This window comes from Moschus berezovskii, chromosome 14 (genome assembly GCF_049115385.1).
Source record: "Moschus berezovskii isolate FMDL1 chromosome 14, NW_MosBer_1.0, whole genome shotgun sequence".
In the NCBI taxonomy this organism is placed as follows: Eukaryota; Metazoa; Chordata; class Mammalia; order Artiodactyla; family Moschidae; genus Moschus; species Moschus berezovskii.
The window spans coordinates 17919109-17945927 of record NC_142473.1 but is presented as its reverse complement, the minus strand read 5'-3'; the positions used below and the strand labels follow the sequence as shown (position 1 = coordinate 17945927).

The following is a 26819-nucleotide window of genomic DNA, read 5'->3' as shown; positions in this document are numbered from 1 at the left end:
GTATGAAAATGGAACTGTTACTTGCTCAGTCGTGTCTGACTTTTGTGACCCCCATGGACAGTAGCCTGCCAGGTTCCTCTGTCCACGGAATTCTCCCGGCAAGAATACTGGTGTGGGTTGCCATACCCTTCTCCAGGGAATCTGCCCAACTCAGGGATCGAACCCTGGTCTCCTGAATTGCAGGGAGATTCTTGACCGTCTGAGTCACAAGGGGAGCCAAGGATACTAGAAGCCTATTTAAAATGGAATCCAACTTGATCTTGATAACTGATGATAGTTCAAAGCATTGGGATTGGGTCTAATCGCTTGTTAAATTAAGGTCACATATGGGAATTGCTTTTGCCCAGATTGTTTCTTGCTACAGAACAAGAAGGATCTAATGAAGTTTGATCTTTGGATGCCTATCACCATGTATTATCAAGCCTATCACTTTCTCCATCAAAGAAAACACAGTCAGAGAAGAGGGAGAAGACGAGAGAAAGAACAATCCAACAACCTCAATCCATCTAGTCATCAATTCAGACTATTCTCTGTTATCTGTATTCACTGAACAAGCACACATCATTTCATTTCTTGCTTTGGCTTCTCATCGTATTTTTAAACTTTCAATATCATTTAGTAACATTCTTTTTTCCTCCAGGATATCTCGTGTCACAGGTGCCTTTTTCTTTCTCTTTATTACTTTTGGCAGTAGAAAGAGATTTTTTTTCTTCTTCTCTCCCACTGACCTTTGTCTATTCCTAGCAAATTCATTGCTGGATGGCAAGAGCTAACACGGTCATACGTAGATGCAATTTATCTTTGCACGCAGTTGGTCTGCGTGCATGTGTCTGAGAAGTGTGCTCCTATTGTTCGACTCCTTTTAACTCCACTCAGATCTCTCTAATCACAGTTTGGAATTCACCTGAATTTCCCTGCCGTGAGAGCTGAAAACGCTGACATCAAGTTGCCAAGACCACCACAGCTCTGAAAAGGAAATAGCCGTTCTTTATTGGTGGGACCTGTTAAAAGATATGAATGGGCGGTTTTTTAAGTAAGATGTTGCATACACATGACCTTGAGGTGCTTGACAGCGACACTGTCCCACATGTTGGCCATCTCCTCCATAATTAAAGAAATGCTTTGTAAAAGAATGGAGCTGTTTGATTTTCACACTGAATCATTATTCCAGGAATTCAGAGCCCACAGCTTGCTATGTGCAATCCAATACATAGAAAAGGTTCATACACATCTTTTCATGGGGTTGAGAGAGTCTTCGACATTCTAGCTTCATTCTTCTCTGAGGGAGAAATTTTAATTTCTTATGATTTATGTGTCCATTTTCAAGTTTAGGTTTTTTTTTTCCCCTCAAAAAAAGTTGCTATGGCAACAACCACCCATCACAGGTTCTTCCTTGAGTACTTATAAAGGCTGCCTGTTAACAACAAGCAGATCCCGATGCAACATGGAAGGCCAGGGAGAAACATAAGCGTGTCAGATGGAAAAGATAAACTAGATGTGAAAATAAACAATTTTTTGAAATGGCAATGGACGCACCCACTGATTAGATGGGGCACTCCATACAGATGAAGGTGGTTTCTCTACCACAACAACCAAGCCACCATTTACCTGGTGACCAGGCCTGAAGGCCCTTGAGGGAGGTGACAAAGAGGAAATGGGACTCAGGCCACTGCTGAAGAGAGTCCGAGCTCTGGCTTCATGCTTGTGGAGTGCTGGATGACCTGAAGGAACATCCATCTTGAAAGAGCGGGTTTGGGCCTGCCACTCTGTGGTCCTGGGGTGACAGCAGGGTTGTCTAAGAATTGGGCTACATCCCCTCCCTTCTTGTGGGGGCAGCTGAATTGGCACAGACAGAACAGACTTGTGGTTGCCAAGGGGGCGGGGGCATAGGGGAGAATGGGGTGGGAGTTTGGGGTTAGCAGACGCAAACTAGTACATATAGAATGGATGAACAAGGCCCCACAGTACAGCATAGGGAGCTACAGTCAATATCCTGTGACAAACCATGATGAAAAAGAATATCTAAAAGAAGAAAGTATATATATATATATATATATACATATATATGTGTATATATATATGTATAACTGAATCACTAGGCTGCATAACAGAAATTATCACAACACTCTAAATCAATTATACTTCAATTAAAAAAAAGAAGGCTGATCCACTGGGTGTGCTCCTGGACTTACCTCAAATTTCACCAATAGTTGTGCTGAGTGCAGTTTCTGAAATGCCAGTAAGATATGGATGCCATCTGTAGAACCAAAAAAGGGACCATTCTTCCACCCTTCTCTCCTCTCTGGCTTCCACTTCCTAGGCCAGGGCCGGGGAGAGGGCTCTGACCTTCCACCCTTGCCCCAGTTTCACCCTCCACGACTGTGGATTTGATACCCAAGCAGTAGCCATCCTTTCCCTGCATAACTGAATTAGTTTGAAGGAAAGCCAGCAATGCGTTCCCAAGACTTGACTTGCTCATCCCGTTCTGTGGAATGAGGAGCATACCTGTTCTAAAGTGAAGTGTCTTCTGAAAGAAGTGGAAAAGGGGAGGCTGGGGAGAAAGTGTCAAAGCCCCTGAGTCAGGTGCTGAGAAGAAAAACTGAGATTTCCCCTTGGGGATTTGTCAGCAAGGCTCTGCCCTCTGCCCTCTGGGCCCACTCTGCCTTTGAGTCATGCAGAATCAGAGAGCAACAGGCAAGATCGCAGACGTGTTCAGCCTCACCTTTTACAAATGATCAGAATCCAGCCTGCCTTGTGCAGTACACAAAAACAGGCCTAAGTTTTCTAATAGATACACAAGAAAGAGGTAGAAGAGAAGGAAAATAGAATGTCATAGAAAAGTCTTTGAAAGAAAAACACCCCACACTTTGTAGGGGTCTCCCCTCCCCCAACTTGCTTAATGACAAGGGATATTCATGTTTAATCATGTCATTCAAAAAGAAACATTACCGGGGCAACTTTTATATGAGGAAAATTTCCCTGCCCTGTGTTGGTTTTATTTCAGACTGCTAGTTACTTTGAGTCTGTATTTTCAGATTCTTTCTTGAAACATCTAGGCCCTTGGGCTAGTATATTAGCTTGTTTTATAATGAGAATCTCATTACATCAAGTTGAAAACCCTAAGTCTGATAAAATGATTTACCCCCTCAATTTAACTTTTATTTTAGTCTCCCACCAGCTTCCCTGAAGTGGGTTTGCTGCCAAGTTATAATACTATTTTAGACTGAGTCATCCCGGCACAACTGAACAGCTTTTACTCTGCTCCTAATGTTTCCCTATCCTTGTTGTTTGAGTAAAGAGAATGTGTTCTTCTACGAGTTTGCATTTGAAATGGTTACTAACAAGGGAAAAAAGAAAAAAAAAAAAAAAATAGAGGCTTAAATCCAGGGTGTTTGGCCCCGAGGGAACAGAGTCTCCTCCCTGCATCTCTATGGCTCCCTAAAGGCGGGTGGAGGGCTGGACATTTTTAAGTTCTACTGATGCCTAGAAACCACTGGAAGTGCATGAAGGCAGTGATGTATCTGAGTACACAATGCTTCATTTATTCATGGGGAGAAAGTATTTGGAGTCACTCACAGAGGGTGTGCTTAGAGGCACCTCCTGGAGAAATTAAAAATAAAAATGAAACATTAGGTGAAGTCCTGCTCCAGGAAACTGGCATGCCATCATCAGTGTTGCAGGGTTTTGAAAATAAAGAAAGGAATCTTCTGAGGGAAATGCAGACTGTTCATTCTTTGATTGCCTAGATTTTGCCCTGGGGCAAAAGATCGTCCAGACTGAGACATGTACAGTGATGATCCCTGGTGAGGAATCCGGGGTTTCCCAGGTGGCGTTAGTGATAAAGAACCTGCCTGCCAATGTAGGAGGTGTGGGTTCAGTCTCTGAGTCTGGAAGATCCCCTGGAGGAGGGCATGGCAACCCACTCCAGTAATTTTCCCTGGAGAAGCCCTTGGACAGAGGAGCCTGGTGGGCTACAGTCTATAGGTTGAAAAGAGTCAGACGTGACTAAAGCGAACAACAACCTGATTTAGCTTCTCTGTTTCAGGGTCATTGTTTTATCCTCATCTGCTCAACTCCTTTTCCTTCTCACTTCCTCCTCCCTCCCCACCCAAAACCTCAGCTTAAAGGAACTCCTGCAATCGGCTCCAAGTAGTCTTGGTTTTGCAAGTCCCACTCTCGGTGTTCTGGCTCCTTCGGCTGTGATCTCAGACACACACACCCTCCCTACACATCTAATTGATTTCTATTGCTGGCTGTGTGGATGGGAAAGCCTGAAATATTTTCAGAAATAAAGAAGCAGCATCTAAAGTTTCACCCAACAGAGAAGCCCCCACCATAAAAGGAAATTGTGGATACTGAAACATCTCTCTCATTGTTGGATGGCCCTGAGAGCTGGTTCAGTGGCAGATCTGAAGGACATACACTTAGGCGTCCTTGTCAGCAGAAGCGGCTCAGGCCCCATCTGTTGGGCTCCCGTGGCGAGCAGCAGGTAGAGCTGGAATGTGAAACAGAGCCAAGAACTCCAATCCCAACAGGCAAAGAGGTAAACAGGAGCGGGGAGGGCGGGGGCGGGGAAAGGTGAGCTGTTGGGATTAAAAACACCTCAACCCAGAGTCTACATGGGAAGCAGAGACAGCAAAAGGCAGGCATCATTAGAAACCCAGGGTGTCAGAGTTATGTTTCTGCTGAGGTTCTGAACCAGGAAAACCAGAGGCAAGAGGGGACCAGTAGGTTCCTGTGTTGACTGAGGCCACACTGAGAATTTCACACACAGAGAAGGGAATTTCACACACTGAAGCAAAGGTGGTCTGTCACTCAATTGTGTCTGACTCTTTGCGACCCCATGGACTGTAGCCCGCCAAGCTCCTGTGTCCATGGGATTTCCCAAGGCAAGAAGACTGGAGTGGGTTGCCACTTCCTACTCCAGGGGATATTCGTGGCCCAGGTATCGGACCCATGTGTCCTGCATTGTCAGGCAGACTCTTTAACCCTGAGCTGCAGGAAAGCTCACGAAGCCGAGTGGGGCATATTAAATGTTTGTTGATAAGAGTGAACTTTACTTCACTAATCCTCCAAGTAATCTTGGCTCAGAAATCTAAGATAATTAAATCGGCTAATATATGCCTCGTCTGTTACCTCCTATAGACACTCATTCTATAAACACTGACGACCTCTGTCCCACACATGTGAGATCTAGTTGTGAACAGGCAGACCATAGTCTTCAAAGACTCCAAGGCCCAGGGGTTCAGATCCTGAGTCTTAGCGTCTGTTGGAGCACCATTTTCATAGTTCAGTTCAGTTCAGTTGCTTCGTCGTGTCCGACTCTTTGCGACCCCATGAATCACAGCACGCCAGGCCTCCCTGTCCAACTGGCTTTGATGAACCCACACAGCCACTTCAGCACATGCAAGTCAAATCCCGGGGCTCAGGCGTCCCCTGAAGGCTGGCAAACTTTCTTTCCCCCACTGACAAATCTGAGGCTGGGAAGCCAGGTACCCACTTGGACTCTGACACAGCATCGTAGGCAGCAAAGAGGCACCAGTCTCGTCCAACTCTTGCAACCCGATGGACTGTAGCCCACCAGGCTCCTCTCTCCATGGAATTCTTCAGGCCAGAATACTGGAGTGGGTAGATCTTCCCAACCCAGGGATCGAACCAAGGTCTCCTACACTGCAGGCAGATTCTTTACCATCTGAGCCACCAGGGAAGCCCAAAGAGGCACTGCTGTTGCTGCTGCTAAGTCGCTTCAGTCGTGTCCGACTCTGTGTGACCCCATAGACGGCAGCCCACCAGGCTCCCCCGTCCCTGGGATTCTCCAGGCGAGAACACTGGAGTGGGTTGCCACGTCCTTCTCCAATGCATGAAAGTGAAAAGTGAAAGTGAGGTCGTTCAGTTGTGCCCAACTCTTCACGACCCCATGGACTGCAGCCTACCAGGCTCTTCCATCCATGGGATTTTCCAGACAAGAGTACTGGAGTGGGTTGTCATTGCCTTCTCCACAAAGAGGCACTAAGTTCCTGTAGATAACACAAGCTTTCTCAGCTGGAGGCAGGGGGGTGCTTGTTTGTCTCCCTTTACACCGCTGTTAGAGTGGATAATGTACTGCTGCCTGAATTCTATGTGCTTTTCATTCTTGGTCAGATTCTCACCATCCATTTAAATTTGTGCAAGTCCCTTCCCACTGGATGGGTTCATAAAGGGGGCTTGAGGAACTATATGCTTCACCCTCAGGGATGACAGGCCAGGGAGGACAGACACACAGCTCAGACATTCTAACCTGCACTGCAAGAGGACCACACTGTGACTCTGAGGGTTCTGAGTCAGTTGGTTGCCCCTGGAATGCAGCGTGACCCAAACAGAATCAGCCTGTAGCACCATGTACTTTGCCTGTGTTCATGTTCCTCTCTGATCTGACCACATGGCAAGTAGGAGGTGCTGGCTTCTGTGTGGAATTTAGAGGCAGGTTTTGTGCTCAGCTGTTAAGCTTTCTGGTGTTCAGACACTGGCACATATGGAGCTGAGCTCCCTCCATGTCTGCAGGGTTGGGAGGAAGATGGTGGAAAAATGAAACAGGTCTCCTAAGCGCTTTTCCTCAACAAATGGTTCCTCCAGCTTGAATGTGCTCCCCTAAGTAGACCATCACGCTGATTCGTGTGTGTGGCAAAGAGAGCGAGACTTCAATACTCAGTCCATTAAGGGAATCACTACATAGTGACTCTATTGAGTACTCCCTACTAAATGCAAGGGACTATGGGTAGCCATAAGAAGACATACAGAAATAAAATATAGAGCCCATTAAAATAACAATAACAAAAGTGAAGTTATATATATATATTTAAAGAACAAAGGAAAAGCCGTTATTAAGTCTGTGGTTAATGAGTACATCACTCACAAATGGTGTACAAATGAACTGACAGTCATAAGTTTAGGTGTCTGAATGGCCCAGAAGGTTAAAGTCCAACCTCTTTTCATGGGTCTAAGCAGATACAATTTGAGATGGACGGAATTTAGATAAGTGATGTGAGGGGAGGACAGTGCAAGGGATGAGAATGTGATAAGCAAATACAGGGAGAAGATAAACAATAAACCCTGCAAGTGGACGAGGCATGGGTACAGGATCGGCCCTGTCCTTCCAGAGTTGATTGCTTTCAGAAAGTAACATGGCCTTGGACTCCTTGATGTGTTCAGTACCTGTCATGATGTAGAAGCATTCTAGCAAGCTCTGGGGCAGAGAAAGAGCTCTGGAGTTGCATCAAGAATGGATGAGGCAAATAAGCGATCTGAAACACCTAACCATTCACTGCCTAGACCGTACATCATCCTCTGCTTAGACAGACTAGAAGCACCTTAGAGCAAAGGTGTTCTGTAGTCCGCTGAAAGCCCACCCCACCCCAATGAGTAAGTGCTTAAAATAATCATATTTAACTGACAGTGAATAAACTCATGCAACCAAGGAACAAAAGGAGGTATAATAATAAGCCTGAAAAGGGCCTAAGAAACAATTTGACCCAGGGCCCTGTCTTTTAACAAGTGAATCCAAACCATCCCAGAGAGATTTTTATCCTCTTCTTAAATCTAGACAGATCGAAGACTCCCTCACTATGGCAAGAAATCATCTTGATGGTTAAGAACATGTCCTCTATTTAATTCAACCAACATCAGTTAAACCTACAGTTGTAAGTCATTGGGGCTTACCACAGCAGAAGCAAAGCTATATTCAGGTATTTCATCTTCTAGTAGAAATGGCAAGCAGGCACACAGAGAACTTGAACCCAAGGCAGTGAGTGAACTCCTTGAGGGCAAAGACTGTGTCTTTTTCATCTTCAAATTCCTGGAGCCTAGCATGATGACCAGCATACTGTAATTTCTCAATAAATGTTTGTCAAACTGAGAAAGACATGCAAAAAAGATGAAAAGGAAACAACATGGAAAGACAGATTCACGGTAATGAAGTTGGAGCAATCTTCTGGGTCTGATTTTAGTCTTGAAGGCTGAGAAGGAGCAAAATAAGTCAAATGATGCAAGAAAATTTGCCTCTTACTGGCTGTTTCATGAAATAAATATTTCTGATGAGCAACCTCCTCATAATGTTTCTCTATCACTGAGGACAACAAAAAAGTTACCTTTTTGGTTTGTTTCTTCCAAGGTAAAGACACCCTCCTCCTTTAATTTTTGCTTTCAGCACCTTTCCCCTCCTGTTCCACTCCCTGTTTGTTCTTTTCCTCTGAATCCTCCCGCCATGTCTCTATATCAAAATAAATACAGAACTCCTTATAACTACCGATTATTATAATGTTTGAAAACACTTCTATGCCTATTACCATATTTGACTTCTACAATAACCCTCTGAGGTGGGTTGAGAAAGTAACAGTATTGTTATAAAGAGCAAGACAGGCAGGCGTGGCATTGTAATAGATAAGAACAATATCTACCGCCCCCACCACCACCCCCAAAGATGGCCATGCTGTAATCCCTAGGACTTTTGAATACCTGGTACAAGGGACTTTGCAGATGTGATTCATTAAGGATCTTGAAATGGGGAGATTAGCCTGGATTTTCCAGGCGGGCTCAATGTCATCACCACAGTCCTCATAAGTAAAGTGAGTGGCAGCAGAATCGGCTAGATGTGAGGATGCCACACTACTGGCTTTGGGGGTGGAAGGGAGCCATGAATCAAAACACAAAGGCAGCCTGTAGAAGCTGGAAAGACTAGGGAAGCGATTCTCTTTTAGAGCCTCCAGGAACACAGCCCTGCCAACACGTTGACTTTAGCCCAGTGAGACCCATCTTGGACTTCTGCCCTCCAGACTGGCAATGTAATAAACTCTGTGTTTTCAATGTTAAGCCCCCAAGTTTGTGGTAATTGCTTAGGGCAGAAAGAGAAACTAATACAGGCAGAAAGTTCTCATGTAGCCCAAGGCTATCAGAGCTGCGTCTAGAGCCCAGGGCAGGCTCTGTCTACCACCTGGCTCTGTCTTTCTTGGAGTTACCGTATTTACTCTAATTACTCTCCCCTGCTCCTTGTTTGCTTCCTTTAAACCACTATTATAATTTGTAATACTTTTCTTTATTAAAGGAGGAGTTTGTTATCTCTCTTCCCACCAGAATGTAAGTTCCAGGAGAGGACCTAGGCCTTCAGTCTGCTCACCCTGGAGTCCCTCATGCTTACGATGGTACTTGGGAAACACTCGGTGCTCAGTACATATGTGTTGGAAAAAAATCACTCCCTCAAGCTAGACAACAGCTGATCATGGCCACAGAGGCTGAGATGGTGGCTCAGTGTCTGCCACAGACCTGAAGGATCAGGAGTGATCTGCTTCTTGGGAAGTAAGAGGGAAATTTTGCTGTCCCCATGGCAGAAAGCGAAGAAGAACTAAAGAGCCTCTTGATGAAAGTGAAAGAGGAGAGTGAAAAAGTTGGCTTAAAACTCAACATTCAGAAAACTAAGATCATGGCATCTGGTCCCATCACTTCATGGGAAATAGATGGGGAAACAATGGAAACAATGACAGACTTTACTTTCTTGGCTCCAAAATCACTGCAGATGGTGACTGCAGCCATGAAATTAAAAGACACTTGCTCCTCGGAAGAAAAGTTATGACCAACCTAGAAAGCAAATTAAAAAGCAGAGACATTACTTTGCCCACAAAGGTCCATCTAGTCAAAGCTATGATTTTTCCAGTAGCCATGTATGGATATGAGAGTTGGACTATAAAGAAAGCTGAGCACAGAAGAATTGATGCTTTTGAACTATGGTGCTGAAGAAGACTCTTGAGAGTCCCTTGGACTGCAAGGAGATCCAACCAGTCCATCCTAAAGGAGATCAGTCCTGAATATTCATTGGAAGGACTGATGTTGAAGCTGAAACTCCAATACTTTGGCCACCTGATGTGAAGAGCAGACTCATTAGAAAAGACCCTAATGCTGGGAAAGATTGAAGGTGGGAGGAGAAGGGGACGACAGAGGATGAGATGGCTGGATGGCATCACCAACTCAATGGACATGAGTTTGAGTAAGCTTCGGGAGTTGGTGATGGACAGGGAAGCCTGGTGTGCTGCAGTCCATGGGGTCGCAAAGAGTCGGACATGACTGAGCAATTGAACTGAACAAAGGTCCTAGCAGAGGACCCTTCAGCATGCCCAGGTGTGGGGCCAGAAGCCCAGGTTTGAAGAGATCACTTGCTGGTGACATTTTAGCTTCCATTTCTCTCATCAATAAGCCTGTCTACCAGTCCCCTAAGCACTTTGTTTCCACCCTACATCTAATTGCTTTTGGATAATTGTATCATTAACTCTTGGAAATGAACTATAAAAAATAAATCAGGTTTTTGTAGGGCTGTGGAGCAGAGGCCCAGGTGAGCCATCTGCAGCTCCTTCCAACTCCTCCTATCTCTTCCTTCTCTTCATCCTCATCCCCTGCTCTCTCTGACCTTCTGCATTAAGAATCTCAGCCAAGCAGGGCCAAAGAATTGGGATTTTTAAAGCGTCTCTGGATGATTATGAAGATCAGTGAGGGACAGAAACCACTGACCTGGAGGACAGGATCCTCAGAGACTTAAGGAGAAAAACCGAAGAATGAAATTAAATTAAGTGATCCCTATGTTTACGCTGGTTCTTTCTGCCAAGTTGCTCAAGGGATGGTGTCTTGCCTTCTGCAATCATTCCAGGACCACTGCTGTGATCCTCAATTTACAAGATGGGAAAATGGGGCAAAGAGAAATCCTCCTAGGCAGGTAGCTAGATCCATCACTGATGAATACATACTCATCTGAAGAATGCCAGAGTCAGGAGAAAGTGAAGGAACACAGGGATGCTAAGCCAGGTTTCTGGCTCATTTCTTGGAGCACAGAGAGCAGTAAGGGTTCCTGAAGCCATCGATGTCAAGCTGGACCCCACAGAGCCCTCGCCTCTCTACACCAGCCTGCAGACAGAACCCAAATGTCTGTCTGCTCTCACCCTGGACAGCCGGGCTGGCCATGACCATGACCATGAGAAGTCACTCAGTCATGTCTGACTCTTTGCGACTCCATGGAGTGGAACCTACCAGGCTCCTCTGTCCATGGGATTTTACAGGGATTTTACAGCCGGGCTGGCCAAGAAGCTGCCAGATCGCGAAAGAATCACCTCAATTGACAATGGAATTGTCACAATGGAATTGAGCCACAAAGGTCTCAGATCTTAGAAGTGAGCAGACTTGCTGGGGTATCAGAAATCTTCATCACAGTGTGTTCCCATTGACATGCAGGAGACGATTAGTACTTGTTCAACTATGAATTGAACTTCCTGCCGTGGAGGACGAGGCCGTCCACACACGGGGATGTGATTCCTTGTTACCAGGAAGGAAAGACTCATGCTTGTCCGGTGTGTATCACTGCCTGACGGAAAAAGCTTTTCACAGACATGGACTAGGGTGCAGTGTGCAAAAACCCTCAACAAACATGTTCCAAAGAAGCATCACTTTATTTTTTTTTCATTACTTCAAATCTAAATTTCAGCTTCTCAAACTGTTCCTTGTTAATTATAATGACCTCATCTAGGATTAACTTCTAATCGCTGTGATTAATGGGTGAGTGTCCTGGCAGCCTTTGCATCACCACAGAAGGCATTCTTTCCGGCAACATGTAAAGGAGAGAGGAAATCAAACTGAAAAGGAAGAGCTGGGAAACCAAGGCACTCTTGGGCCCATTCCATAGTCTTGTGCCCATTCCATAGTCCTGTCTGTAGTGATTTTAATTGCCCTCATAACAGGTCTGGCAGTGTTGCCCTGGGGCAATAGCACAGATTCACTAGACATTTCTCTAGACTTGTAGACACACCCAGGCTTGGCCTTCCTGACTTGCAAATAATCTCTTTGAGTTTCTAAGGCACGATTCCCTACTAATGGGCCAGAAAACCTTCCTCCCCTCCCATGGGTGCCATTCAAATCACTTCTGCCTTCTCCCCAGTTGCAGAAAATTCTCCTGTCTGCTTAAGTGCCCTATTGTAAAATGGGTTTGTGGGAGCAGCCACGAAGGGAGGGAAAGAAAACCAGACAAAGGAGACAATTACATAAGAAACGAGGTCGGAGGAAGGCAGATCTTTTAGGTCGGCGTGCATGTGTTTTTCCCAGAAACCATAAGCCATTTAGTCATAAGAAATTCTATCTCCACCTCTGCAGTAAAGCATCACACCTGTGGGCTTTTATTTCTAACAGAGGACCCTGTAAAATCCAAGGCAGCAAATCGGAATTCTGTGTGGTTTAGAGGGAATGCAACCACAGATTCCAGGCAGGAGGGAAAAGATCAATTATCCCATTCTTTACATGCCCAGTCTCGCACTCAGAAAGCCCCGTGTAAGTGAAATGTGAGCCACGGTCCTGGCCAGGGCAGAGGAAATGTAAGCTGCAAACCTGGGTTATGCCTAGCAAATGCCCTTTATGGTGCTATTGCTGAAACGACAGGTCTAATAACCACTTGCCTGATGGGCTTGATGGGCAAGTGAATGATGTCATGGACCATTTCAGGGACCCGTGTTGAGCCATGGGCTGGCTGAATCCATCAGTTGGAAACCCTTTAGTGCTGGAGGCTTCTCTTTCTGGAGACATTTGTGCACAGGACCATCAAGGAGGAGTTGAGGTCCAAGGTGGTGAGATGCCCTCTCTGTCTCTCTCATGACCAGTTACTGCCCCTACTGGTCTAAGCATTCCCTGCCTTGCTTCCCACCCGCTTTGTGCCCATGACAGCCTTGCAGCTGGCTCCCAGGCAGCCTCCTGAAGTCAGAGCCAGGTCTCCAAAAGGTGTCACTAGAATTTACCTGGGCAAGGTGTGCCTGAGAGACATTCAAAGTCTCTTTTTTCCTGGTAATCCCACAATGGCCCATCTCTACACCTAGCTGAGTCCTCCAGGTCAGGAAGCTTGTCTGGTTGTTCGCTGCATCCCCGGCACTGCATGCGGTGTCTGGCACCTTAACAAGAGCTCAATAATGCTTGTTGAATAAAGAGACTGGCAATTTATCATTTGCCCCGAACATGTTTAATGATCCACATGCATCGGGCTTTGTGGTTGCATGCAGTGTCCCCATCCTTTCTAAGCGACTCTGGTCCTGTCGAGGAAAGACCGAATTCAGATCTGTAACATTTTTAGAGCCAGTTCTAAGAGCTTGTCACAGTCACCCAGGGTTTTCTCTTCAGTCATCAAGAGCTGGGCTGGCAAGTAAGGGAAGGAGCAGCCACTGCAGCCTTTATGAACCACAGGACCATGTGAGCTGAGGGATGACTTAGAAATGCCCCCATCCTGCCCTCCATGGACCCCCTTCCTATCCTTCTGCAAGTGTTCCCGAGGACATTCGTCCTCTCCCTCCCCTCCACTCACAGTAGGCCTCCTTGTCGGGCACTGAGATAGAAACTGGCCTGGAGAAGACCCACTCCTGCCCGAGTGCTCCAGCTGACAGGAGGGGTAAGATGATCACTAACTACAATGCTGTGTGTTCTGTGGTTTGACTCCAGTGGGGTAGGAGGGAGAAGCACCTGGGTTAGAGACCAGAAAGAGAGCCTTAACTCTGGGTCTCTTATGATCCCTTATCAGATCAGTTCCAGGTGCCTCATCAGTAACATGTTCATCTTAATGCCTGCCTTACCTAACTCAAATGGTCATTTTAAATATTTACTGAGATAATCCCTGGGAAAGCATATTTAAAGGGATAAAAGCCTCTAGATACGTCTTCTTCTTGTCATCATCATGCTTTTATTTCAAGTCAAAAGTGTGTGTGTGTACATGTGTGTGCATGTGTGTTTGTGAGTGTGTGGGGGGAGCACACACATATGTCTATACCCAATGAAAGAGCATGAGATGGAGAGAAGAGTCACATATCACAGAAATTCTTGAAAGAGTAAATGTGGATCCAGAAGTCAAATGCTAAACTTTCTACGGTTTGCTAAAAGAAGCTGGTTATGTATTAAGCTCAAATGTACCTTTTTCTCAACATAATTCCCAACCCAGGGTCTCTTTGGCTTCTTTCTTTCCCCCTAGGTTATCTACTAGTGAGAATAGGTGATGGCCACATTAATTGGCACTTATCCCCTAATTTGGATCATTTATTACCTATCTCATGAGCCACCTTTTATTATTTTATTATTGCCTCTTGATAAAGCATTATCTGCTTACGGCCATTAAGCCACCACTTAGGAAGAGATGACATTGCTGGCTTTTCCTAAGGGGAGGGTTAATTAGTTGCCCTTGAATGACCTGAAAAGTTCATGATTTATGCAGATTCCTGGCCGTGGAGGGCGGGGAGCAAACGAGCAGAGAGAAGAGACAGACAGTGAATAGAGACAAGTGCTTAAAGCAGAAGCACTTTGCCTTGGACAGGCTGAACCGTGAGGTCCCTGAGCCACGCGGCACAGGGAGGTGATGGAAACACCTCCCATCGCCCAGTCTCAGCCCCCAGGATCTGTCAGCAGAAGGGGCAGGAAAGCTCTGGGGGGGACAACTGGGACATGCCAGGAGGCTGCTGGTGGAGGCAGGCACTATCTCCAACTGGAACAATGCCCACGTCACACAGGTGTGCGCTCACACCCGTCTCTCCGGGTCTGCGCTGCAGACGGGGGGCGGGAGGGCAGGTTCCACAGTGAGTGTGCTGTGTTGGCACACGCATTGCTGTCACTGTGCTCAGTCGTGTCTGACTCGTTGAGACCCCATGGACTGCAGCCCACCAGGCTCCTCTGTCCATGGAATTCTCTAGACCAGAATACTGAAGTGGGTTGCCATTTCCTCCTCCAGGGGTTCTTCCTAACCCAGGGATTGAACTCGTGTCTCCTGTGTTGCAGGCAGATTCTTTACCACTGGGGAAGCCCCTGGCACACACATTATGAAACCCTAAATGAATCAGGACTGTCTGCCTGTTCTCTGGGTCATGAACGGTTTGGGTTATTTACGACCCCTGGCAGCCCTTGACATTACTAATGGTGAAGTGAAAGGCAAGGAGTAAAGGTTCTTCAGTGAGATCAACCTTCAATAAAGCCCTTCATCATCTCCTCTTCCCCTTCCTTGTCATTCTCCCTGGTGTTATGTTAGGCCAGGCAGTCATGTGTGTCAGGCTGGGAGGACGAAGGAGAAAATAGGGGATCAAAGCCTTCTTTAGAGGATGCTTACTTGCTGGGAAGCAAAGGGTTCTGGTTGTGACTTCAGGGTTAGAATGGGAAAGAGGCCCACAGTGGTCTCCAGCCTAGGTGTCTGCTAATTCACATGCAGAGCAGGAACCCAGACTTTGGGGATCCCTGGGAAAAGCCTTTCTTCTGACAGTAGTACTTTTGCTGGTATCCTGACTCACGAGGGGTAACTACAGAGTAAGCAACCATGACGCTCAAGGTGTTATGCCAGGAGGTCTGGAGGATATGGGACATGATCTCTAGTTACCAGACACTTAAGAGTCTAGTTGAAAAGACACGCTGTATGGAAATGGAAAGGTAGAAATTTATGAGAGAAAATGACAGCACCCAAAGGAGTAATAGAGAAAGCAAGTACTGGGCCAGGGTTCAGGCAGAGATGTTATCTTAGACTTTGAAAATGAGAGAAGCTGTCCAAAAGTATATTGCACTTGAGTTGGACCTTCGAGATGGGGATGACCTTGGAAAGTGGAGAGAAAGACAATCATGTCAGATTGAGACACAACAGAAATCTAATTTACACATTTAGTCATTCCACAGATACTGAAGCAGCACGTCTCCTGTGCTGGGCACCGTGTTAGTCCCTGAGGATGTAAGCCCGACACAGAGGTGGTCCGTACCTTCATGGAGTGTTCTGTCTCACTGTAACAGGAGTCAGTTCAGAGTCCGTGTAAGAGTAGAGGCATAAGCCAAGTGTTCCTGGAGCATAGGGGAGGCAGATGATTCTGATTAGGGTGATTAGGAAGAACTTGCCAGGAGAGAGATTATTTGAGCTGAGCCTGAAGCATTCTGAGATGGAAGACTAAGAGGCAAAGAACAGCACGGGGTCAAGGATGGGCACAGGCAAAGTTATAAAGGGCTAAAAGTGCGGGTCATACTCAAGGATCAATGACGCTGGATACTGTGGTGTGTGGTCCAGGTACCCCAGGATGAAGCAGGCAGTGGGCAGAGCATGCCATGAATGCCACGCGAATGTCAGATTGTAGATAACAGGGAGCCACTGAGCATCTCTGAGCAGACAACTAAGCTTGATGACAGTGCATGGAGGGCAGGTGTGGGGAAGCAAAAGGAGTTTAAAGAGGCTGGAGCAGCAAGGTCAGGGCAGTAATTTCAGGCATGGCTCCTGCAGGATGCCATAAAACACATGGTTCCCTGATCTCTTGCTGACTCGGTGCTTCTACCTTCAAATTAGGGAAATCACAGCCATTGTTTCTTGAAACCTTTTGTAAAGCTCACCTTGAAAGGAACAGAATACAGGTGCGAAAAACTACCTGAGCAGTTACATGGGTTTCTCTTCACCTGTTCAAAGTGGATGGGTGACCTGTTGAACGGTACACAGGGAATCATGCTAAGAGGTTGGCCAGCGTGTTAAGACTATAGCTCTCCCTGCTTGGTGCCATTTCAATTACTGCTCAGTTAAGAGAAAGCCTTTTCTCTGGATTGAACGGTCCACTATTATTGGGTTGCTTATTAAAGAGGACTGGTCGGTTGAAGCTGTTTTCACTTAGGGTTTGTATGACATGTTCATAACTGAAACGGAGAGTTGCCACAGTTGCCTGTGTGAGCTGTTACACACAGCACAGTCTCCGCTAAAATTCTCTCCATCAACGTCAGCCAGACATTTTCAATCAGCACCAGATCACTTGGTGCCTAATGGAAGTTAATGAAATTATTAAAAGAGCAGAAGAACTTGAAAATAAAGTTAATATGGATCTACTTTTTATCTAAGTATATTTTAGTGACCAGGCATTTCTATAGGGTTCTTACCAGCTGGAAATTCTACAATATAACTGGACATCTGGAGGGAAGTTTAGAGTGAAAACACATTTGAGTTTTGGCACAGATTACTGCCTTCCAAAGCAGCCCATCATTAACAGCTTCTGTACAGTATTGTTCTTCCTCTAGGGGCTATAAAAATGAACTGAACCTTTGTTCAATCTAAACTTCCTTTCTTGGTCAGCTATTCCTGCTGATTTCCCATCCTAGTGAGCTTATTGTTTCCATTGGAAATGTCAGAATGGAGAGAAATACAGGCTGCTTGCTTTATAAGTAGCACGTTCCACTCCAGTAGACCAAGGAGGAGAAAACAGACATGTGAAGTGAAGTGAATCTTTAGCTCAGTGTTTCTCAAACTTTAATGTGCATACAAGTCACCTGGAGAGCTTGTGAACCTATGGATTCTGAGTCAGCAGGTGTGGAGCGGGGCATAAAAATTTGTGCTTTGAAAGATCTCCCAGGTGACACCAGCGATGCTGGCCCACAGATTGTGTGAGTGGCACAGTCCTGATCTGCTTCATCATTTGCTTATTAGAATCATCATAAACATTACCTCTAAAATGCTGCCACGTCACCTTCACACATGACACACAGATGATCTGTCCCACTGACATAGGTGTTAAGAGTTGACTGACATGGAGATGTCACCCAGTTTCCCATTTCATAAAGCCCAGAGGACCTGAGGCTCATACCTCCTGTTGGATTGTGATTTTTATTTATATTACCATACAGCATCTAACCAGGAGAAGCAAGTAACTCAGATGTGGAGTTAATGAAATGTCTTCATCCCAGGCAGAATAGCACTGAACTGATCTTAACTCTTTAACAATGAAAGAAGCAGAGATCAAAAATTAATCATTCAGGTCAAAGCAAATCAGAATTCCACTGATGTGACACTGACAAAATATACACAAAGTAAGTGTGAAATCTAAAATTGTGTTTTATTTAAAACATGGAGACTCCTAGTCAGTATGGTACAGTATGGCACAGGCTGACATTTTAACATTATAGTCTATTTTAGGACAATCCATGGTTGGGCTTCCTTTTTTTTTGGGGGTGGGGTATTGTGCTACGTGGGCTTCCCAGGTGGCATAGTTATAGAGAATCTGCCTGCCAATGCAGGAAATGCAGGAGACATGGGTTCAATCCCTGGATTCCTGGGTCAGAAAAATCGTCTGGAGTAGGAAATAACAACCCATTCTTGCCTAGAGAATCCCATGGATAAAAGAGTCTGGCAGGCTACAGGCCATAGGGTCACAAAGAGTTGGGCATGACTGAGCATGCACACGTGCCTGATGTGCTATATATCAGTGGTCCCTCTATTTTTTGGGCTTCCCTTGTGGCTCAGCTGGTAAAGAATCCACCTGTAATGTGGGACACCTGGGTTCCATCCCTGGGTTGGGAAGATCCCCTGGAGAAGGGAACGGTTACCCACTCCAAGTATTCTGGCCTGGAGAATTCCATGGACTATGTCACAAACAGTTGGATACGACTGAGAGACTTTCGCTTTGCTATACTTTTTTGGCGCCAGGTACCAGTGTCGTGGAAGACAATTTTCCACAGGTGGAGTGTGGTGGGGTGGAGGAGTTGGGGGAGGTTCAGGAAGTAATGTGAGTGACAGGAAACAATGGGAAGCAGCAGATGAAATTTCACTGTCTAGCCCGCCACTCACCTCCTGCTGTGTGGCCTGGTTCCTAACAGGCCCCAGATCATTTCCGATCCATGGCTTGGTGGGTTGGGGACCTTGCTATACATTACCCAGAGGAACCATCTACATGGTACAAGTACACCAGACAGCATTTCATTCAAGATTTAACAAGCATCCCTCTTGGGGCAAAGGTATATGGGGCAACCACTAAATTAAATTATAGATTTGTATAACTCTATACCAGCCTATAACATGGACAACCTTCTCCCCCAATCCCCAGCCCCCCAAATCCTACTAACCGTCTTTTTTTCTTTTTTTAATTAATTTATTTTTTACTGAAGGATAATTGCTTTACAGAATTTTGCTGCTTTCTGTCAAACCTCAACATGAATCAGCCATAGGTACACATGTATCCCCTGCCTTTTGAACCTCCCTCCCATCTCCCTCCCCATCCCACCCCTCTAGGTTGATACAGAGCCCCTGTTTGAGTTTCCTGAGCCATACAGCAAATTCCCGTTGGCTGTCTATTTTACACATGCTAATGTAAGTTTCCATGTTACTCTCTCCACACATCTCACCCTCTCCTCCCCTCTCCCCATGTCCGTAAGTCTATCCTCTATGTCTGTTTCTCCATTGCTGCCCTGTAAATAAATTCTCCAGTACCGTTTTTCTAGATTCCATATATATATGTGTTAGAATACGGTATTTATCTTTCTCTTTCTGACTCACTGCACTCTGTATAATAGGTTCTAGGTTCATCCACCTCATTAGAACTGACTCAAATGCGTTCCTTTTTATGGCTAGTAATATTCCATTGTGTGTATGTACCACAACTTCTTTATACATTCATCTGTCAGTGGACATCTAGGTGGCTTTCATGTTCTAGCTATTGTATATAGTGCTGCAATGAACAATGGGATACATGTGTCTTTTTCAATTTTGCTTTCCTCAGGGTATATGCCTAGGCGTGGGATTGCTGGGTCATTTGGTGGTTGTATTCCTAGCTTTTAAAGGAATCTCCATACCATCTTCCATAGTGGCTGTATCAATTTACATTCCCACCAACAGTGCAAGAGCATTCCCTTTTCTCCACAACCTCTCCAGCACTTATTGTTTGTAGACTTTTTGATGAGGGCCATTCTGACTGGTGTGAGGTGATATCTCATTGTAGTTTTGATTTGCATTTCTTTAATAATGAGTGATGTTGAGCATTTTTTCATGTATTTGTTAGCCATCTGTATGTCTTCTTTGGACGAATGTCTGTTTAGGTATTTTTCCCACTTTTTGATTGGGTTGTTTGTTTTTCTGGCATTGAGTTATATGAGCTGTTTGGATATTTTGGAAATCAATCCTTTGTGAGTTGTTTCACTTGCTATTATTTTCTGCCATTCTGAGATGGTCTTTTCACCTTGCTTATAGTTTCCTTTGGTGGCTCAGATGGTAAAGCATCTGTCTATTAATGCGGGAGACCTGGGTTCGATCCCTGGGTTGGGAAGATTCCCTGGAGAAGGAAATGGCAACCCACTCCAGTACTCTTGCCCATAAAATCCCATGGACAGAGGAGCCTGGTGCAGGCTACCATCCATGGGGTCACAAAGAGTCGGACACGACTGAGCGATTTCACTATGTCTATAGTTTCCTTTGCTGTGCAGAAGTTTTTAAGTTTAATCAGGTCCCACTTGTTTACTTTTGCTTTTATTTCCACTACTCTAGAAGGTGGGTCATAGAGAATCTTGCTTTGATTTATATCATCGAGTCTTCTGTTTGTGTTTTCCTCTAAGAGTTTCATAGTTTCTGGTCTTACATTTAGGTCTTTAATCCATTTAAAATTTATCTTTGTGTGTGGTGTTAAGAGGTGTTCTAATTTCATTCTTTTATGTGTAGCTGTCCAGTTTTCCCAGAACCATTTATTGAAGAGGCTGTCTTTGCCCCATTGTATATTCTTGCCTCCTTTGTCAAAAATAAGGGACCCATAGGTGCATGGGTTTATTTCTGGGCTTTCTGTCTTGTTCCATTGGTCTATATTTCTGTTTTGGGGCCAGTACCATACTGTCTGATGACTGTAGGTTTGTAGTATAATCTGAAGTCAGGAAGGTGATTCCTCCAGTTCCTTTCTTCTTTCTCAGGACTACTTTGGCTATTTGGGGTCTTTTCTGTTTCCATATGGATTGTGAAATTTTTTTGTTCTAGTTCTGTGAAAAATGCCATTGGTTATTTGATAGGGATTGCATTGAATCTGTAGGTTGTATTTGGTAGTATAATCATTTTCACAATATTGATTCTTCCTACCCAGGAGCATGGAATATCTCTCCATTTATGTCATCTTTGATTTCTTTCATTAGTGTCTTATAATTTTCTGTGTATAGTTCTTTTGTCTCCTTAGGTAAGTTTATTCCTAGATATTTAATTCTTTTTGTTGCAGTGGTGAATGGGATTGATTCCTTAATTTCTCTTTCTGATTTTTGATTGTTAGTATATAGAAATGCAAGTGATTTCTGTGTATTGATTTTGTACCTTGCAACTTTGCTAAACCCACTGATTAGCTCTAGTAGTTTTCTGATACCATCCTTAGGGTTTTCTATGTACAGTCTCATGTCATCTGCAAACAGTGAGAGTTTATTCTTCTTTTCTGATCTGGATTCCTTTTATTTCTTTTTATTCTCTGATTGCTTTAGCTAGGACTTCCAGAACTATATTGAATAATATTGGTGAAAGTGGACACCCTTGTCTTGTTCCTGAACTTAAGGGGAATGCTTTCAGTATTTCACCATTGAGAATAATGTTTGCTGTAGGCTTATCATATATGGCCTTTACTATGTTGAGGTAGGTTCCTTCTATGCCCATTTTTTGAAAAGTTTTAATCATAAATCGGTGCTGAATTTTGTCAAAGGCTTTTTCTGCATCTATTGACATTATCATATGGCTTTTATCTTTCAATTTGTTAATGTGGTGGATCACATTGACTTGCATATATTGAAGAATCCTTGCATCTCTGGAATAAACCCAACTTGATCATGGTGTATGAGCTTTTTGATGTGTTGCTAAATTCTGTTAGCTAAAATTTTGTTGAGAATTTTCTCATCTATGTTTATCAGTGATATTGGCCTGTAGTTTTCTTTTTTTGTGTTGTCTTTGTTTGGTTTTGGTAATAGGCTGATGGTGGTCTCGTAGAAGGAATTTGGAAGTGTTCCTTCCTCTGCAATTTTTGGGAAGAGTTTTAGTAGGATAGGCATTAGTTCTTCTCTAAATGTTTGATAGAATTCTCCTGTGAAGCCATCTGGTCCTGGGCTTTTGTTTTTTGGGAGGTTTTTGATCACAGCTTCAATTTCAATGCTTGAATTTGGTTGTTCAAACTTTCTATTTCTTCCTGGTTCAGTCTTGGAGGATTGAACTTTTCTAAGAATCTTCCTATTTCTTCTAGGTTATCTATTTTATTGCCATATAGTTGTTCATAATAGTCTTTTATAATCCTTTGTATTTCTGCATTGCCTGTGTAACCTCTCCTTTTTCATTTCTAATTTTGTTGATTTGATTTTTCTCCCTTTTTTTCTTGATGAGTCTGGCTAAAGGTTTGTCAATTTTGTTTATCTTCTCAAAGAACCAGTTTCTAGTTTTATTAGTCTTCACTATTGTCTCTTTCATTTCTTTTTCATTTACTTCTGCTCGGATCTTTATATTTCTTTCTTTCTACTAATTTTGGGGTTTTTTTTGTTCTTCTTTTTCCAGTTGTTTTAGGTGTAAAGTGAGGTTGTCTATTTGATGTTTTTATTGTTTCTTGAGGTAGGATTGCATTGCTATAAACTTCCCTCTTAAGAACGGCTTTTGCTGCATCCCATAGGTTTTGAGTTATGTTTTCACTGTCATTTGTTTCTAGAATTTTTTTTTTAATTTCCCTTTTGATTTCTTCAGTAACCTTTTGGTTACTTAGAAACATTATTTAATCTCCATGTGTTTGTATTTCTTACACTATTTTTCTTGTAATTGATATCTAGTCTCATAGCACTGTGGTTGGAAAAGATGCTCGATATGATTTCAGTTTTCTTAAATTTACTGAGGTTTGATTTGTGACCCAAGATGTGGTTTATCCTAGAGAATGTTCCATGTGCATTTGAGAAGAAGGTGTATTCTGCATTTGGATAGAATGTCCTGAAGTTATCAATGAAATCCATTTTATCTAATGTATCATTTAAGACTTGTGTTTCCTTACTAATTTTCTGTTTTGATGATCTGTCCATTGGTGTGGGTGGGGTGTTGAGGTCTCCTACTATTATTGCGTTGCTGTCAATTTCTCCTTTTATGTCTATTAGTGTCTGTCTTATGTAATGAGGTGCTCCTATGTTGGGTGCATAGATATTTACAATTATTATGTCTTCCTCTTGGATTGATCCCTTGATCATTATGTAGTGTCCTTCCTTATCTCTTGTAATGTTTATTTTAAGGTCTATTTTGTCTGATTTGAGGATTGCTACTCCAGCTTCCTTTTGCTTCCCATTTGCATGGAATGTATTTTTCCATTCTCTCACTTTCAGTCTATATGTGTCTTGAGGTCTGAAGTGGGTTTCTTGTAGAAAGCATATATATAGGTCTTGTTTTTGTATCCATTCAGCCAGTCTGTGTGTTTTGGTTACAGCATTTAATCCATTTACGTTTAAAGTAATTATTGATATATATGTTCCTATTGCCATTTTCTTAATTGGATCGGGTTGATTTTGTAGATCCTTTTTCTTCTGTTGTATTTCTTGACTATATAAGTTCCTCTAACATTTGTTGTAAAGCTGGTTTGGTGGTACTGTATTCTCTTAACTTTTGTTTGTCTGAAATGATTTTTATTCAATTTTGAGTGAGATCCTTGCCAGGTACAGTAATCTTGGTTGTAGATTTTTCCCTTTCAGTACTTTAAATATATCCTGCCAGTCCCTTCTGGCCTGCAGAGTTTCTGCTGAAAAATCAACTGTTAAGCATATGGGGTTTCCCTTGTATGTTACTTGTTGCTTCTCTCTTGCTGCTTTTAATATTCTATGTGTTTAGTCTTTGTTAGTTTGATTAGTATGTGTCTTGGCATGTTTCTTCTTGGGTTTATCCTGTATTGGACTCTTTGTACCTTTTGGACTTGATTGGCTATTTCCTTTTCCATGTTGGGGAAATTTTCAACTATAATCTCTTCAAATATTTTCTCATGCCCTTTGTTTTCCTCTTCTTCTTCTGGGACCCCTATAATTCGAATGTTGGTGCATCTGATGTGGTCCCAGAAGTCTCTGTGACTGTCCTCAGCTCTTTCCATCCTTTGTACTTTTTTCTGCTTTTCAGAAGTTATTTCCACCATTTTATCTTTCAGATCACTGATTTGTTCTTCTGCTTCAGATATACTGCTATTGATTCCTTCCAGAGTATTTTTAATTTCAGTAACTGTGTTGTTTGTCTCCATATGTTTATTTTTTAATTCTTCTAGGTCTTTGTTAACTGATTCTTGCATTTTTTCCATTTTGTTTTCAAGGTTTTGGATGATCTTTATCATTATTCTGAATTCTTTTTCATGTAGTTTGCCTATTTCCTCTTCATTTATTTGGACTTCTGTGTTTCTAGTTTGTTCCTTCATTTGTGTAGTATTTCTCTGCCTTTTCATTATTTTTTTAAGTTATTGTATTTGAGGTCTACTTTTCCCAGGCTTCAAGGAAAGCTGAATTCTTCCCTTGAATAAGGTTGAATTCTTTCTTCCTTTTGGTTTCTGCCCTCCTAAGGTTGGTCCAGTGGTTTGCATGAGCTTCCTATAGGGTGAGATTTGTGCTGAGTGTTTGTTTATAAAGTCTGCTGATGATTGGATTTGTATTTTTGTTTTGTTTGTTGTTTAGATGAGGCTTCCCTGGTGGCTCAAAGGTTAAAGCTCTACCTGCAATGCGGGAGACCTGGGTTTGATCCCTGGGTCGGGAAGATCCCTTGGAGAAGGAAATGGTAACCCACTCCAGTATTCTTGCCTGGAGAATCCCATGGATGGAGGAGCCTGGTGGGCTACAGTCCACAGGGTCGCAAAGAGTCGGACACGACTGAGCGACTTCACTTAACTTCACTTTAGATGAGGCATGCTGCACAGGGTGCTAATGATGGTTGGGTGATGCAGGTCTTATATTCAAGTGGTTTACTTTGTGTGAGTTCTCACTATTTGATATTCTCTTGGGTTAGTTCTCTGGTAGTCTAGGGTCTTGGAGTCAGTGCTCCTACTCCAAAGGCTCAGGGCTTGGTCTCTCCTATTGCTAGAGGCTCCACATTTCATCTGGAAAGGACATAAATCTGGCAGTCTCACTTCAGGCCTAGCCCATCCACCTCAGGAGAAGATGACAAGGCCAGGCAAGAAGATGCCACACTTTCTTCTCAGCTGTATCCAAATGGCTCTACACTTATCAGTTACATATAGGAATCGAGGGTCCTACATTCTAATGTGCTTCTCTGTAGAAGCAGTGGAATCATCTTCTCCTGGGGTCCCTTTGAAGAGCCATGGTTCAGACCAAGATTGAGGCCACAATCCCAGAAGGCCTTCCCAGTGCTGGAATAGGGAACCTGTGGGCGTGGGGCTCGTGAACAGCCAGCCAGAGCCAGCAGGTGGACACAGGGTGACGATGGAGAGCCGGCAGGTGGAGTAAGGGGCCACACAACTGTGGTTTTATCCCTGGTGTCAGATGTGTCCTAAATCCTACTAACCTTTTTTAAAAGAACACTTAGTAATTAGTAAAAAGAGGTCTTCATTTTAGACCAGTGGTTCTCAAACTTTGGAACACATCAAAATTGTCTGCAGGGTTTTATAAAACACATTGTCCTGCTAAGCCCCAGACACAGAGTTTATGATTTAGTGTGTCTAGGCTGGTGTCTCAGACATTGCTTTTCCACATGAGCTGATGCTTCTGGTAAGCACTTTGAGAGCCACTGTTCTAGACAAGTTTGTGTCCTTGGTTATATATTAGAATCATCAAGGGCAACTTTTGAAAATCCTAACACTTATGTTGCCATCCAGACAAATGAAATCAAGGACTCTGGGGTGTGGGATCCAGCTACAAGCAATTTTTAAAGTTCCCCAGATGGCCCCACTGCTTAGCCAAGTCTAAGAACTACTAGGTATAATGGAAAAGGTTTTTTGCAGCTGAGATATACCAAATGATTATCTCAAGCTCATTGTCCCAGTTCATAATGATTTCAAGAGCATAAGTGAGCAAAATGATGAGCAGATAAAATGTCCAATGACTACAGAAGATAATAAGCCCGTGGAAAGTTGCAGTTTTATTGCCTGATTTGAAGATTATTTTCCCAGCATTTACTGTGTGTGTGTATGTCCATGAACACACGCACATGTCTGTGTGTTTGGTACTTGGACTCCATGCAGGAAGTCGGCTGCCAATCCTCCCATGCAGGGCTTCTTGTGCAGAAGGCTAAACCAGAGGAGCCACCTACAACACTGAGCCACAGAACCTTCTTCAAGATGACTTCCAAAAGAATGTCATTTTTCTAGTGAAATCATAACATGGTTCAGAAACCCAAAGGGGATATGTGACATTTTTCCCCCTTCCTCACTCAACAGCTTTCCCTACATCATGGCTCATCACAATCTTCCAGTTGGCAAGAAGTTAGAGAGGGAAAAGAGAGAAGATTCCAAAATGCTCTAAGTTTGCCAAGCCATGATATGTACTATGGCTCACTGTTTTAATCTTGAAGAAAGGATCCAATCCAGGGACATGAAAGATGAAGTAAGATCTATAACTTGGATTTTAGTTGCAAGAATAATTTGCTATAGTTAGATCATCTGCCATTCCTACATTCAAGGCTTAAGATTTCTTTATAAGGGAAAAAATCTTAAGTTTCTTTAAATTACACTTCATTGTAACTTCTACCCATTGTCTTACACCAGTCATCCAGGATCACTCAAAACAGGGCTGATTCTTTTTGAAGTTAGAAATACTTACTGAATACCTACCATGCTAGGTATGGAATGGCTACAAAGATGAAACAGACTATTTAATTAGGAGTTGAAAGACAAAACCACAAATTATATAGCAGAGATAAGGTTATACAAAAGTAGGAGTGAGCAGAACTAGCAGAAAGACTGAAAACTACTTCAGAATAGACAGCATTAAAGACGTGTTTTGAATGCATAAACTTTTAGCAGGGTAGGCATGAAAAGATAGCCTTGAGGAAAGGCAGCAGCATAAATAAAGGCAAAGAATGATGAAAAGCTTAATCTCTCTAAAAGACAAAACAATTATAAACATAT

At 43.5% G+C, this 26819-nt stretch overlaps 1 protein-coding gene across 1 annotated transcript in view; it reads right to left on the bottom strand.

Annotated features, from left to right (window-relative positions):
- The window catches only part of MAML2 (mastermind like transcriptional coactivator 2), a 416468-nt gene that overhangs the window by 158366 nt on the left and 231283 nt on the right, over positions 1 to 26819 (bottom strand). The gene's annotated exons all lie outside the window — the stretch shown is intronic.